This window comes from Idiotropiscis lumnitzeri, chromosome 3, assembly GCF_059441095.1.
Source record: "Idiotropiscis lumnitzeri isolate Australia: NSW breed Sydney's pygmy pipehorse chromosome 3, RoL_Ilum_1.0, whole genome shotgun sequence".
Taxonomy (NCBI): Eukaryota; Metazoa; Chordata; class Actinopteri; order Syngnathiformes; family Syngnathidae; genus Idiotropiscis; species Idiotropiscis lumnitzeri.
Genome location: NC_142393.1, coordinates 3,158,598 through 3,175,222, shown reverse-complemented (window position 1 = coordinate 3,175,222; position 16,625 = coordinate 3,158,598).

Below are 16,625 nucleotides of genomic sequence, written 5' to 3'. Positions count from 1 at the left end.
TGCTGCATGCCAAGCACGTACACGACACGACACACAATGGGAACATCAAGTCCAAGTTGCTTCCCACACATCCCATGAGTCTTTTTTTTAAGATTTTCATTTTGCCATCGGGAAGCTGTCCTTTAAAGAGAAAAATAACGTCAAGAAATGAAATCAACAAGCAAAGTGATTCATGTTGCTGTAAACACAGAAATGCTACATCAGATTAGACTACAGCAACTTGTGTTCCAGTCGGCTTATTACGGGCAAAGCTTTAATCATTCCTCTTCTATTAGTTGCGTCTCATATTGCCCGGGGACCTCCATTAGAATGAAATTAAACAGTGGAAATGTAAATATTGACAGCACGCATAATTATTTATTCCACAAGCAACAAGATCAGAAAATTGCAACCACAATGTGCTAATATGAAAACATGCATTTGCATTAAGTAGCAAAGCAATGCAAATCCAACATTGCCGAACAACAACAACGTCACGACGTCTTTCTGTGACCGTCGTCAGTATGTCGGCGGTCAAAAGTCAACAACGAGGCCGTGCTCCTTCACGAGCCCTCGCAATTCTGGAAGACAGCTCTCGGCCGTCACGTGTGCGCACGTATCCGGCAGGTCCCCATAAATTTGAATGGAAAACGAGCTTGCCAGTGCAGGGTTAAGCACGTAATTAGTCAGGACAAGTCGATGCAAAGGAGCAGCCTTCGTCGGCGGCGGCGGCCCTCCGAGGCATCGCGATCTCACGTGGCGATATTAGAAATGCAATTGTCCTCTGCAGACGGCTGTTTGTCTGCAAATTGACTTTTTTTTTATATATTATGCACTGGGTGCAATAATTAAATATTCGATGCCCTGGGTTGGCACGGCTACTGAACCACACCGGGTAGACTTAACGGGTCCTGACGTTTGTTTGAAATAATGTTTATTTATCAGCACTAATACAAAGCGGCCTGGACTGTCACGCGCCCGGCTTTGCATAAAGCGAACAAATACAACGGTGGGGAAAGATGCTGAGAACTTGACGAAACAAAGAGTTAGCTTTTGTTTCTTCACAGTTGCCACGTCCCGATTCAACAACTTGGCACACGTGTGAATTAAGACGTGGATACATGAACAGCCGGTCACTGTCCACACAGAGGGATTCATACATAAATAGAAGTCCATATTTATTCATAATCGCCATAGCAACACATTCACAGGCCTGGGCAGATCAGAGAGGCGTAATAGCCCAGATATGAAATATTCTCCAGTTACGTGTTTACATGTCAATCTCGTTCAGTATCACGGTGCCATTTGCAAGTCATGCCGTTCAGAGAGGATAAAAGTCCACCGATGAATCGGAGGGAGAAGAACGCTGCTTGCAAACGGCGGGCTGAGGATGGAGCAACTTTCATGTGGGTAAGTGCTTTCGTCGTCAACATTCTTTCGCTCACTTTCCAGAGCCGAAGACAAAAAAAGGGAGTTTACAGCCAACTTCCGAGTTCAGGCTCACGCATGACTTGGGTCTCCGGGGGTCATTTTGTTTGGGGCTCCTTTGTTGAGACAATATGGCAAGAAGGGGGCAAAGTTGTTGTTGTTGACAGTAGGGCCAGAATTAATTAGATTAATTAATTGGCCGGCCGATTAAATTGACCAATTATGGCCATTCAAACGTGGGCCAAAAATTTTTACTTGACGCACTCAAAGCATTGACAGCAGACGTATATGAGACAGATTTCGATACCATCTCCTCGTATTCTTAAATATATACAATGACATTTATTGACAAGGTCATTCTTTGGACGTTATGGTCGTTTATTATAAAGTCAAGTTTTACAAGCAGGTCTTCAGCGCGCAGGTAAATTACGACAAGAATTGTGAGGGGAAAAAAATGACCTGGATGGCGCAGTTTACACACAATCTGAAGACATGGTTTGTGAGTTAAAAAAAACAGGGCAGCACATATCTTCTACTGTTAATACAAACATGACAATGTTTTCGGATCTCAATTTTTTTTTTCCCCTGAAACTGGATATTTGTATTTCTTGATTTATTTTTAGTTGCCCTATGCAAAATATTTATTTATGACCAAAAGAAAAAAAATAAATTTGAATGAAAAATGCAATAATGGAAAATATAGAAATATACAAATTTTATTTTATTTTTTTTAACAATATGCTTGCATATGACCCCCGCTATAACGTAGGGAATTGGCACCAGTCTGGCCCTCGAATTAGGAAAATCCGCATAGAATCGAAGCCCACTAAAATGAAAACTAAAACTAAAATACTATTTTATGCATCATATATTTTTTTAAATGAATCGGACGATTAATCTGCATTTTTTTTTCCCTCTGCGTCGGCCCCTAAAAACCCATCTGGGTCAAGTCCTTGTTGACGGGATCCAGCAACTTCTAAACGTCCTTCATTGCTGCGTTTGACAGATGTGAGTAGCACTTGCGAAAATGTGGGGGATGGTGACGAGAGGGTGCGGGTGCGTGGGGGGTGGTCACGACGTGGGGGTGCACAGGGGTGTCAACGCAGGGGCTGAGGGAGTGTGCGCCAAAGCACTGTATTGGAAAAAAAAAAATAAACAAATCAGAAACAATTAAGTGTGAACTCTCATGGAATATTCATAGGCGAGCAGCCTTTGCGTGACAAGCCATCACGCCACCTCGAGTCCATTTTTTTTTTTTTTGTTCCTGCTCTCCGTGTCCTGTTCATGGAGATGTGGCTGCCACTTAAATCAAATTAGTCATTAGCAAATTGAATCAACAATTAGAGCAAAAGAGCTACATGGCATTAGCGTCAGTTCAGTCATGTTTGTCAACCTATCAGAGAAAGCTCTATTTGTGTTTTTCCTGCGGTCCTTTAACTCCTCGCCGGTGCGTTCAAAGTCACGGCTGTAGCTCAGGGCAGAAGGCCCCTGCGTCCTTTTTCTGCCATGCTCACCAACCGTCACAGCAGCATCAGCGCCTCGTTTCTTTGCCAAAGCGAATTTGTTCCCTTCGCCGACTCTTTGATGGATCCGGTGGCTGCGCCTCTCCTGCTTGATTTCTATCGACATCTTTCACTCCTTGCCGCTGCCACTTTTTTGTCAAAAACGTGGCTGGCGGAAATGAAGCCGACCTCATTATGCAAATACCACTGACAACACGCTCGCTTTTATAAATCAGAAGTCAAGTTGCATTTGAAGACCTTTGCAGAAACTGTCAAGACCATTTCAGTGTGGCTTTCCTGCCATGTTGACATGGAAACAAACAAGAGTTTATTTTGCGTGTGCTCATATGTTTGGATAAAAGAAGTATGTTACGGCTAGCGAAATGACAATCAACACAAGTTCGAGTGACCTTTCCTTGAAGTCTCACAAAGCTTTAGATAGTGTCCATGAAAGGCCCTCCTCACACATGGCGGCTGTATTGGGCATATTTGGCCATTGGCAGCCTGCTGCCACTTGGACTCCAACCTGGGTGGCCCAATGAGTAATTAAAAAAATAATAAATAAATAAACACTTGATATTGTGGAGGTATTATTATTATTTCATCTTTCTTCTACAACAGGACTCAACACCATTTGCAGATTTTTTTCCCTAAATAATAAAAATATAAATAAATAAATAAAATAAAAATAAATTAAATAAATAAATACATTTAATTGATTAATTAATTAATTAATTAAATAAATACATTATTTAATTAATTAATTAATTAATTAATTGTTTTGTTGGGGCGGGTAGCAAATTTTCTCTCTTTTTGTGGATAATATATAGTGAAGGTTTATGAGTGTTCCCCCTAAAGTGCTTTTCAATTTTATTCGGCCCCGTCTCTCGGGAATCATGGGATTGTACTTTGTGGTTTGATGTTGTAATATCCCATTTAACACTCGATACCAGACATGAGTAGGCCGAATTATTTTCTTTTGCATATTTATAATCACGCACAAGACAAACAGCAGCTGATGGATTTTTGTGGGGAAAATGTGAAAAAAAGTTCACGCACTTAATGTTGGTTTGCTGTTCAGCAGTTTTGTGCTGTCCTTGAATTGTAATTTTAGATTGAAGTATGTGGTCATTTTGTTGTTTGCTTCAAGTACAAATCCTTTGTTGTTGAAGTGTGGATTTTTTTTTACATGCACTGAATAATGCATTATGGCAAAATAAATATAAGCCTGGTCCTATTTTGACTATATTTAAAATTGTTGTCGTACATCTGGTTAGGAATTGCGTGGTCCTACGTGGCCACCGAGTCGCACTGATGAAAAATTGTCATCATGTTGTATTGTTTGTCCGTCCTTCACTTTCAGGCCACTCTCAAAACACAACACAAGAAAATAATAATAACAAGGATGGTTTGGAATTTAAAAAATACATCCGCCTTCTATCCTTGTAACAGCTGAAAAGTGCTAAGGAAACATGACGCCTGGATGTTAGTCGACAAGCCAAAAGCTGGAAAAAAAAAAAAAACAAAGCGAGGAAAAAAAAAAAAAACGTCAGGAGTCAATTTTAATATTCATGAATTTCCTACCAGCTCAGTTCAGCAGTTTCGATTAAGCATTAATTAAGAGCCAGAGGGGGAAGCAAACAAAACTAAGGAGCTGAATGACTAATGATGGTGGTGGAGATGTGACTCCTGCATGGGCACGAGCGCCAGTGGCGTGGGCGGGCGGCCAGGCGCACCTCTGCCCACATCACACTCACCGTGCAAGGAGATCACAGTTCTCACAGGCCACTAGCCTGCATGATGCACCACCCCCAAAAAAATAAATAAAATGAATAAAAAAACTCCATATTTGGCTTCATTATTTCAATTTCTTTTGTTTGTTTCGTTCTTGCACTTGGTCAACGTTAGCAAAGTTTTGTGATTAGTATTTAAATGGAAATACATGAATTGCGTTTATTATTAAAAGTATCATCGCTAATAGGACAAGTAGAATTATTAACTATAAATTATAATTATTTATTATTAATAATTTTAGCAGCATCATTAAATGAGTCACTGTTTAAAGTTAGAATTCAACACATTTTGAGTTCAGATTTCTTTTTTTTTTTTAACATTCACCTAATTAAAAACAAAACAGACCGAAAAGGAAAAGGCAATATATCCTAAATGATTTGAAGATTTTTTTTTTTCTTTTTTAAGGAAGGGTATCTTATTTCACCCAAATTGTCCTCATCATAAAGGCAGTGCATTGTAATTACAATTTTAATTGCAAACATTTTATTAACAATATCAAATCTGGAATTCTTTTTTTTTTTTTAATAATTATTCTGTTTTGTTTGGAGTTTTAACAAACTAAAATGTAAAATATAAATGCAAATTAAGTGTAAAATGATAACTGACAAAATAAAATGAAGATGGGCTTCGTGATGTGTTTTTCATCATTTCCAAATTTGAATTTTATGAAGGGTGCAACCTCAATTAGAGTACACTTATTTTAATATATCTCATTAAAAAAAATGTTGATTTACACAGTCCCCTTGGCTTTTTTTTTCCCTGTCACCATTAATATGAAACTTAATTGCAAGTGCACTTGATGCAGATGAATATATTTGCAAAATATGAATAAACGGCATGCATTTGAATCATTATTGTCACGGCCCCTAAATGTCAATGTGGCCACTTTTTTTTTTTTTTTTTAAAGCTTGTAAATATTTCTAGCCTCCTCTTAAAATGAAATAAAGCAAATCCTTCTGAAAGAGGGTGAAAAACAAACAAAAAAGTGTGTTTAATAAAAGGCTTTGCCGACTGTGCTCCCCCAAAAGCGGAGATGCAAGGGAACAAGAAAAGAAATAAATGATATTGTTGCAGCCGTCTTACCCCTTAAGCCTTTCCCTGATACCAGATCGTATTGGTGAATTGTAATCAAGCATTTGAGCTCAGCGGTGCCGGTGTCAAACGCCGACCAGCTGGTATTGCACCACATTGTGACGAGGGAGGAGGGCATGGGGTGGGGGGGCTGTTCTATCCTAACCTGCAAATCTACGCATTGTGATGCATCTAAACGAAAAACACATTTGCAGGTGGTCGAGCCCTTCCGATCACAGCGACACGGCGGTCCCATCAAGGCAGCAAAGCTCGAGCTAAGGTCGGATTCAGATCATCTTTGAAGGACTTAAATTAATACAATTGAGTTCTGAGGATATTTTTTGTGGGTTTGGGAAGTATGCGTGTGTTTTGTTAAACAATTCTAGCCCCCCAATGAGCGAACAAAACATAATCAACGAGCAATGTTGAAAGTGACAACCTCACATATGACAATCTTCTCATTGCTCGTCATTAAGGTAAAGCCCGAACATGGCTGGTTACCGACTCTGAACACTTCGCAAATGTGTCTCGGCTGGGGGAGCGGCGTCGCCACCTTTCACAATTCATTACCACAAATTAGGGTTCGATAAAATTGCTATTCAGAGATAATTAGGAGTTCTTTTGGCGACAAGCCCTAGCGGGGGGGAGAGTGGAAGGGGGGGGCGCGAGCTGGGAAATATTTGGCGCTGCTGCCGGGTCAATGGGGTGGAAGGACACAAATGATGTGACCCAAAGCATCGGCAGCCTCACACACACACACACACACACACGCACGCACACACAAAAGAGGCCGCGCTCGCTCACCTGCTGAGCTGTGGAGACGCTCCAAATGAAATGAATGAGCTCAGGCCTTCCAGTTTAGGCAGTGAGCCTGCACAGAGGATGGCTAATAAGGTTCTACTAGAAGGTTATTCTTTCATCAATTAGCACTTTCCGCAGAGCACACGCTAACTGTCGTCACATCGCAGCGGAAGTGAAATGTCTGCTGGGGTGACAGAATCCGACCGAGAGCAACGACGAGTGAGAGACTGTGATTATTTCCAACAACTATTATGCTTTATGCTTCTCCAGTATTTATCTCCATCTTTGCAGCTTTGACGGGGCAACCATATTTTCCAGGCCATAAGGCACACTTGTATATAAGCCACAGCAAAAAAAAATAAAAAAATGCCCTACAAGCCGCATCAGACTATAAGCCGCAGTTTTCTATGTTGAAAAAAAAAGAGTTGTTTTGTGCATGTACAGAACGATTTTGTACTGTGGATGCACATAAACAGTTAAAACAGTGCCTTTTAACATGGCAACAAGTTTGCTCATCAAAACAGAACAGACCCAAGAGAAAAAAAATTCAGATTTATTTAGTGTATTTTCTGAACTAAAGAGCGCCCCTAGTGGTGAAAGAAAAATCCCTAAAAAGCTGCACCATTGTATTAGCCGCATCGTTCAAAATTCTAGGAAAAAAGTAGCAGCTTCTAGACTGGAAAACGGTAAATTTATCTCTGAAGCACATGAACTAAGACGAGCGAGTATGTGCGCTTAAAAAGCAGGTAACAAATAAAAAGTGACACGTCCTTTGCGAGAACTCACAACAACTGCGCAGTCTTTCGTTTTGATTACTTTCAAGTGTCTTTGGCGGCCGCTGTCATCCACTTGTTCTCGCTTTGGGCTGTTTGTGCCCTTCATTCTCCTCATTCACTTCCTGCCTTTCCGCGGGCCACCTTCACGTTGGCTGCCACCCTGACGCCACTGCGGGGGCCGTGTGAACCAGCGAGTACGGTCACCTCGCATCAGTGTCGGGCCGGAATGCGTCGTGGCCTGGCCCCGGTCAGGGACGCCACTCTGGGGGGGGGGGTGCGGGGAGGGGGCCGAGCAGGTGCTGAGTATAGAGTGGGCAGCATGGGGGGGTGATGTTGATGTTCCATTCCTGCTAGCCATTGTGGTCGGGGTGAGGTGGACACAGAGAGCCTGTGGGTGCCCCCCCCCCCACTCCCTTCAGAGGTCACAGTGCCAGATCGGAATCACAGAATGTCTTGTTGTTCGCCGACACTACATGACAACCAAGCCTGCTCAGTACTCAAAAAAAGGAGGAGGTATCTCCGCTCGGCTGTCATGTTGGTCCACTGAACTCATATGAAACCAGACGTGTAGGATTTCTTTTTCTTCTCCGTGCCGAATGAAAGAAGTCTTTTTACGCTGCAAATATTGCACACTCTCTGATCAGCAATTACGCACTTTCAAGTTTTTAAATACTGTTGTGGACCCTCTAGGGACCACCACAGCCTCGAAACACACCGCTGTCCACGACATACACGTTATGCATAAGTGCTAAATCAATGAATGCTGTTGCATATTTTCACCGGAGACTGTGAAATGCCCGACAGCTATCGCTGCGTTTGTCTTCTCAAAAGATGACCTCGGAAGCTAAAGAAGACGTGATCTGTTTCGGTGTGGCTCAGCACCACAGAAGGTATCTCACGATGAGCAGCCAGAGAAGACCAAAAAAAAAAAAGGTTACATTCTCTTTTGTGATGCACTTGAAAACTAATTTTATTTCGAGACGCTCGGGAGCTGACGAGCATGCAAGAGGTGAATGCACCTGCATGGGTGGTGAGCGATCCGTTTGACCTTGACCTCATACGAAGGCTGCAAGCACGGAAAGAGAGCTTGCATGGGGCTCGCCCGTCCCGAAAATACTAAAAATAAATAAATAAAATAAAAGCTCACATTTGTCTGTTGTTGGTACCACATTGGAACTGTTTGCAAGCGTTTGCGAAGGTTGCGTTCGTTCAAGGTCGCAAATGTTCACCAAACAGTCACCAGACGTTTGCCTGTATTTTTCTTGTGGAAAGGGAATTTTGAACATTTTCAAAATTTCTTGCGACAAGGAAAACCACTAAAACGGTTTTGCAAAACATCTGTGACCCGAACGTGAACACGTATTTTGCTCCCTTTGCCAGCAGTTGCAAATGTTCACCGCTCAGTGTGATAGGGGCTTAAAATACTGCCTCGAACTGAAAAAAATTTATAAATTAAAAAAAAAAAATCGGCAGAGCATATTGAGGTCGCAGATAAATACTTTTAAGGACAGGCCATAGATGCCATTTCAAATGAAAGTCAGTAAATCATGTTTTTTTTGGAACGCAAATAAATGTTTACTGTTGCAACAAAAGAAGGCGCTGGAAAGAAAACAGTTTATATTTACTAAAATATCTGCAGGCAATAAAATAACACAAAACAATCTCAAAATACAGTTGATTCAATGTGCCCAAACCTTAGCGCTATTTCTTGAAAAAGAAAAAAAAATCCCTGATTTTTGCCATCTTTTATTTATTTATTTATTTTATTTATTTATTTTTTTTAAATCATTAAGCATCGATCCATTTATCCATTTTCAACACCGCTTATCCTGAACAGGGTCGTGGGGATCAAACATCTTAAAAATTGATTGTTCTTATTACTCCCTTAAGAAAATATAAAACGTTCACATTTTTGTATTGCTTTGTTTTAAATAGCTCAAAAAAAAAAAAAAAAAAAGTTCCAAGCGGCCGAGGCCTCTCCAAAGTTCCCGAGCTCAGGCCATGGCAGGCAGGCTGTGCGAGCGGGCTCAGGAGGTGGCGTTTAGGCGGTGACGCGAGGGGAAGTGACAGTTGACAGTTGCCGCGCACTGCATCAGGCTGCCAGTGTCACACCTGGCAGCTGTCAATCACAACGTTCCCGAACACCTCGCTCCCCGACACTAGCGCGGCCGCTGCCAAACACGCCGCGAGTGTTGACATCCATCCACACGCCAGCGCTGGCCCACTCCGACTGCACTCATCTTGTCAGGATGAGCAAGAGGCTCGGGTTGGGGTTGCGCTGGGGTGGGGGGTAGTCCGAGGGAGGGAAGCAACCAGCTATTTACATATCACACAGAAAGGTCACAAATAGCCTGCAGGCACTGTGCTAATTACAGTATGGTACCAAAAAAATAAAAAAATAAATCTCAATTGCAAGACAAAAAAAACGGAGTTATCTATTTATGTGATGAGATGAAAACAGGTGAGTAAAAGCAACGACTGAGTTGCATCTCCTCAAAAAGAAACTTGCTCAAGGTCAGAAGTGGGGAAAAAAGGCATGCCACCTCAAAAATAAAAAGTTACAAGGGTCCCGCGGCCGTGCATTGAAAGCAACGGAGGATGAGCACCTTCCTAAAGAAAAGCCACGTAGCACGGAGCCCCCCCCAAAAAAGTAGACATAGACCATATGACGGTGTTCAGACAGGCGGGCGTGTGGGATCTCCTGTAGCCGAATAAGCGAATCAACCTTTATAATTCATTGTGACAAGCTGACAAGGAAAATGAGTGTAAAATTTTATACTTACATGAATTTTTGTGTCACATCGCCGTCTGTGCACTTGTTTTTCCGCCTGGCCATAGCCGAGGGCTTCTTTCTCCGTGGGCTCGGCGGACCTTGTTTCCAGGCCTTCAGACACATCGCCCTTCGCCCTAGTGAATTTGCTGATTAATTTTGGATGCGACCCTTAATTAACACCCCAAAGGAAAGTGTAGATTTCCTAGCCTGCATTTGCTGCGCAGCAGACAAACCCAAAGAGTCTGAAGAAGGATGACCTCAGGGAGACAGACGTGCTGATGTCCGAAATGACATTAAAGGAGCAACATGAAGGCCCAGAGACGCCGACCCAAACCTACACGAGGGCGATGCCTCAGGAGCTTCTAGGCCTTTTAATCAGCGGCTGCAAACGAGTTCCCTATTAGTCTCATTTCATTTGCTTTAGCCTCGATAAAGAAGCCGAGCTCGCATGATGCCACCCGACGCTTGAAACATGCTGCTCCTCTGCCAGCGCTGGTGACGCCTCCGGCCCACCGTCATTAATTGCTGCCACTCTCTTACTTCCAGTGAAATTGGCAGATGACGGAAAGGGGCGAAATAAAAATGTGATTTCGCTCGTGTTGTGTTTTTCTTTTTTTTTTTGTACCTCCTTCCGCCTCTCGTCCCAACATCAGAGCGGATTTCGCTAATTGGGTTGAATGGCACCCATCTCGCCTTGTGACAGCCAAGCGGGCAGGATGCATGTGAAGCTGCGGGCAGCTTGGAGAGCTCCACTAGCTTGAAAGCGACGGAAGTGGGAGGGGGTTAAAGTCACAGAGAGACAAAGAACACAGTGAGAGGATGGCAGCCTCACTTTTGCAAGACCTTGAACAAACAAACTGGCACTTTGTTTCACTGAGGGTGGGGCGGTGGCTGGCGGCGCACGTGTCGCACAGACCACCCAAGACAAACGCACAAATAGATGTTGTTGGAGGATTGGGCATGGAAAAGTCCCTTACACAATAGAAGCTCAACTGTAATATCCATACTTGTCACGTCCAACTAGCGGCTTTCAACACGCATAACATCCGCTTGTCATCTTGGGCATCTTTGCAGTGTCGTCTTTCTGGACCATATGGCACACCTGTATATAAGACGCAGCAACGCATTTTCGGGAAAAAAATTGATGTACAAGCCGCACCAGACTATAGGCCGCAGTTTTCTATGTTGGAAAAAATTAATTGTTTACTGCATGTACGATTTTGTACTGTGAATGCACTTAAAAATTGTTCGTTTAAACGGTGCCTTTTAACACGGCAACAACTTTGCTCATTAAAACAGAACAGACCCAAGAGGAAAGAAAAAATAAAATTAAAAAAACGGGATTTATTTAGCGTATTTTCTGAACTCAAGAGCGCCCCTAGTGGTGAACAAAATCCACAGAAAAGCCGCACTTTTGTATTAGCCGCATGGTTCAAAATCTAGGGAAAAAGTAGCGGCTTTATGTACGAAAAATACGGTACCTTTGTACTCGCATTAAAGAGAAAAGAGGCAAAAAAAAAATTTCCAAGTACAAAAGGACAAGAAGTGCAGGCGTAATTGGGACATTTGGACGGCATCGGATTTCAGAGACGGCAGCGAAAAGCAAGCCCGTAAGATGAGAGTGTCCGAGTGGCAAGAAAGGAAACCCTCATCACTTTAGTTTCAAGTCTCATTTTCCGTGCATCAACTCTTCAGGACGGCCCTTCCTGCAGGCTGCAATGATCGGGCGAGTGTACGGAACAAATTGAGGATGATATCAATTAACGTGACTAAAAGGGCCTCTAACTCCAGAGTCCAGTTGCACAAAATGATCTCCTCATCTTTTGTCTCCCTCCGCAGGATTCCATTTGCAATCTCGCCGTTTTTCAAGCCCAAACAATGCAGCCGATTGTTGCCGAAAGCCCGCGTGGCCCTGCAAGAATCTTTACCATCAGGAGTCAGGACGGCATGCAAGCGGGCTGTAATGGATCCATCATGCGAGCCCGCCCTTCTCACCGCCGCGCTTTTTCAGCTCGACAAGCATGATTTGGATCCAATTTGTTGCTCCTGAGTGGCAAAGACAAGTTGCCCGGTCGAGCTCCTTGAAGATGCACCTTCAACATAGGACGCTTATTTTATTACAGACATACAAGCGCATCGCATTGTATGCAAACCGGTCGCGAGGTGTCAAATCACTCGGCACTTTCCCACAATTCCTTTGCTCGGCCTTGCCATCCACCCGTCTCGTGAGAGTTACTCAGGTGCGGCTATTTTATTTCTTTGGAACGCTTCCAGACAACCTTTGTTGGAGGAATGCCATCAGGAAGCGTGGGAGAAATCACCAACGCTGAGGCAGAGATCAACAAAATGATCAGGCCAGAGCGCTTGGTTTAAACCTGCGCCGTGAATCCTGATGAACGTCCGCCATTCCATCCGTCGGCGGCAGATGCACGGAATTGTTTACCCTCCACCTTGTAATCACGCTGGCCCCGCTGACAGGCCGCCATTAGCGCCGACAGCGTCCCGGCTGCAATTTAGCCTGGAAAAGGAAATATATGTATGAAAGGCAAAGCGGCCGGGCCTCTGTGATGCCTTATTGATGGAGCGTCAGCCCTGTTATCTTTGGGCCCAATTTGTTTTGGAGAACTGTGATTTCCATTTCACTGGGATTACACCTTTTAATGTTGCAGCAGAAGTGGGCAGCGGCTGAAAGGAGGTGGCGGCGGGGGTGATGAGATGAAGGGTGGAGGTGCCCGTGGGGGGGGGGGGGTTCAAACAACGCATTTCCACGTTCTCAAGTGGAGAGGATTACAATTACAATTAAAAATCAAAGGCCCCTGCATGCCCATCAAACAACTGTCTGTTGCTGCCAAGTGGCCGCAGATGTAAAAGCGCTTTGCGGCTAATTGTTCTTTATTATCGTTTGTTGGGATGTTATTCGATAAGTGTTATGACAGGCAAGGTCCAAATGGCGTACTTAAATGGTGCAGGTTGATAAAAGTACATATATCAACATTCAAACGGCAGCCGCAGTGCCAGCAGAAAGGTTCGATGAGATTGTCTGTGTCGTCTGCGACAAGTTCAGCAGCTCACCAAAAATAAAATACTTAATTTATATACATAGTTTGTGGCTTTTGACGCTTTTTAACCAGCCTAAAAAAACATGAGGAAAAAGACTCACATTCATAAACGACAGATTTGAGCAGCATCTCGCTGAGAAGTTGAAGTATAGGTCTTAAAATTGTCGTGCCAGCTTACGAATTACGAATACTTTGATTTTTCCAGAATCAAACATGCTTGTTCACTTTTTCAAGCTCCACAAATAATGAAAATGTTTCAAAAAAAAAAAAAAAAAAAAAAAAAGACAGAGCAGTAAAGTCAGAGAGATCGAAAGTCACCAGAAACATGGAGAACATTTTACCAGATATTCTAAAAGGAAAGATGTTTTCCATTTTTGGCCTCATTAAATAGTTTTCAGTTCCAAGAATGATCGGGAGCAAATTTGTTACAAATTGTTTTGATTGCAAAAAAAAAAAAAAAAAAAAAAAAAAAAAAAAAAAACACCAGCTACTGGCATTAAAACAACCTCAGCAAGAATTTGCTAATTTAGCTTTTTTTTCAGTTCACAATGATAGGAAAGCTAAGCAAACATGTTTTAATAGCAAAATAGTCAAGTCAACAGTGAATTTTTTTTTCTTTTGCTTCATATTATTACCAGCACTATGTAATGTGAATAATGTAAAAAAAATGTATTCCCATGTTTTGTCTTAGAACATTTGATTAAATACTTATGTTATAAGTCAATGGCTCTCAAATAGTGGTAAGTGAAGGCACTCCAGTCGGAACGAGAGATTTTTAAATATATTTAAAAAGTTTGGGCATCCTCACAGACTTCCAAATATTGCGCAAGGTTATTTCCGTTTACAACAAATCGTACGCACACTTTGAGCCCTTAAAATGACAAAGGCCGATTTCAAACAAGGTTGTGTCAGACGGAATTGAAATGGGTCATTTTACTGTTGTTGTTGCGTCTGCTCTCTTTCCGCACATTATCGCATCGGAACTCCCTGAATTAATTTCCTAATTCCGATCACAGCATTACACACAGTGTTCTATTTATATACCCTCTGAGCGAAATTATGTAAAACACGCTCGGCGGCACTGTATGCATAACTGAATGTCGATTTCCTGCGATTCTGACACATTTCCTTCGTCTGAGGCAAAGTGGGCAACTGAAATGAAAATTACACGTAAACGCCACGTGGGTTCATCCGCATTCGGAAGGAGTGTTGTTTTTATACCGAATGAGTGCATCCCAAACAGGGACGGACGGACGGCAGCTGGGAGGCTTGCGACAGACGAAGGCCCACTTGAATTGTAAACATGTGGTTGACGCAGGCACGAAAATGCAACCCAAGGAAAAAAACGTAACGCGGCCTTGTTTTTTTTTTTTAACTTCAATCATTATTAGTTGCGCGTTCAAGTAATAGCATTTCATTTTCTCCCCATGGCCAGCAATCTATTAGGTAATCATAACTGAAGTTGTAACCGTAGAATTCTCATTCTCATATAACGGCAGCAAAACGAGGGGGTGACAGAGAAGCAGTGAACCCGTTCGCCTGGGTGAACCCGTTTTGTCTTCCTCTCCGTTACCCAAAACGCGTACTCACTTTCTGTGTCGTGTAAAGAAGATTTGACAAAGTAGTGTACTCGGTCACGCGCAAACAGTAAGGGACATGGTGCCGAGGACGCCGCCCATATGGGCCTGCCATGTGATCAAGGCGGGAGGATCACTTCCATACAGATGTTCACCTCTGTTTCAGCAGCAGCCGAGTCCATCTGTCTTTACAGTGAGCTACTTAGCACGTCGCCATAGCAGGCATATGGACTTGACACAAAAGGTTACCCCACATAAATTAGGCTGAATGGCAAGCTGTTGACGACAGGCCCCCCCCCCCTCTCGTTTTACTACACACACATACACGCACACACGCACACACACACAACATTAAGTACATTCAAATGAGATCCAATTCAAGAGTTGGTTTCCAAAAATTGTCTTTACAAGACAATGCTCAGTTTTTTTCATTCATACAAGTCATCCCTCCTTTTTATATTCTTAACAATTTGCGCTGTTGAGGGTCACAAGGAAGAGTGTAAGCCTATCGCAACTGTTTTATGGATCACAGAATATTCTTTTGACTGGTCACCGGTTCATCGCAGTCTAAAAAAAAATCAGACATCACTTTTCATCACATGCCAAGTGTCTTCACCGGCCCCATAACATACAGGACCTGATTTTTGGACAGCAGGAAGAAGCACACAGAGAGCACGTAAACTCCATACTGAAAGGTCCAGGCCTGAGATTCTTTTCTTTTTTTTTTTATCTATTTGCAGTTATGGTTGTAGTTTGAGTGAAGTGCATTATACTGTCGATGTTTAATACAGCCCTCCTCACCAAACCAAAATAATCATTTTCAGGTGAGATGATGCAGTAATGTTTTGATGCTGAAATGTGCTATACAAATAAACTTACCATGTTAAATTTTACAATCAAATTTCTGAAAATGACGTTTTCCCTGATTCCATCCTTGTTCTTTTTAGAGCACCAAATCTACTTTTAAATAATAATTATAAATCCTTTCACATTTGAATTGTTTCAGAAGCGCAGACTTGCCATTTTAGAAACAAGATTAGGCTGACATCTAGTGGACAGTTTGGTCATGACGCCTAGCGTGCGACCCACATTAAAAAAAAAAAGAATCTTAATAGTTTTCATAAGCTGGTATCTGGATAAAATACAGCATTTTGACCAGCAGTAATTAATCAGGACAAAAATATTTTTTGTAACCACAAAAGGCACAAAATAAAGGTAAAGTTCCACCTCCTCCTTCGCCAAGTGGTCGATTCATTGAGGCTTTGTAACGCAGATCAACGTGGGGGATGTTCAAAGGCTGGCACCGGCTATTAAGGGCTACTTGCTGTCTTTCGTGTGCTCCTCCTCTACCCAGAAACAAGTGGTCACGGAGGCCCAGATGCGGCAAACACGAGAGAGCTGTGTGTGTGGCCCATCCACATCCATATTCATGCAAAGATCGAGAGTTGGTTCACCTCAACCCCTGATGGCCAAACTGGCTGAGTGACGTCATAGGCAACGATCGTTAACACATGGTTAGCCCAACAACAGTCAAGGAAAAGTAAAAGCAAATATACATGAAAAGCATGAGAAATTTTGCAAAGTCATGGAGGAAATTCGAACAATGAATGAAATATTGCCTGTCGTACAGAGAGACAATCATGGAAATGTATGCTGTGAGTGCTTGATGGAAAATCATCAATCGAACTTTTTGATTCTGTTTGATTAGTCACACACAAAGGAAAAAATGTTTTATCAGGCAAAATCTGGTAGCAAAAAGCATACATGCACTACATTTGGGTCATTTTTGGTTATTACTGACTTTTCAGTTGGATAGGCTTCCTTTGTTGAAAAAAATGTTTTGGGGGTGGATTTTAACATGATGT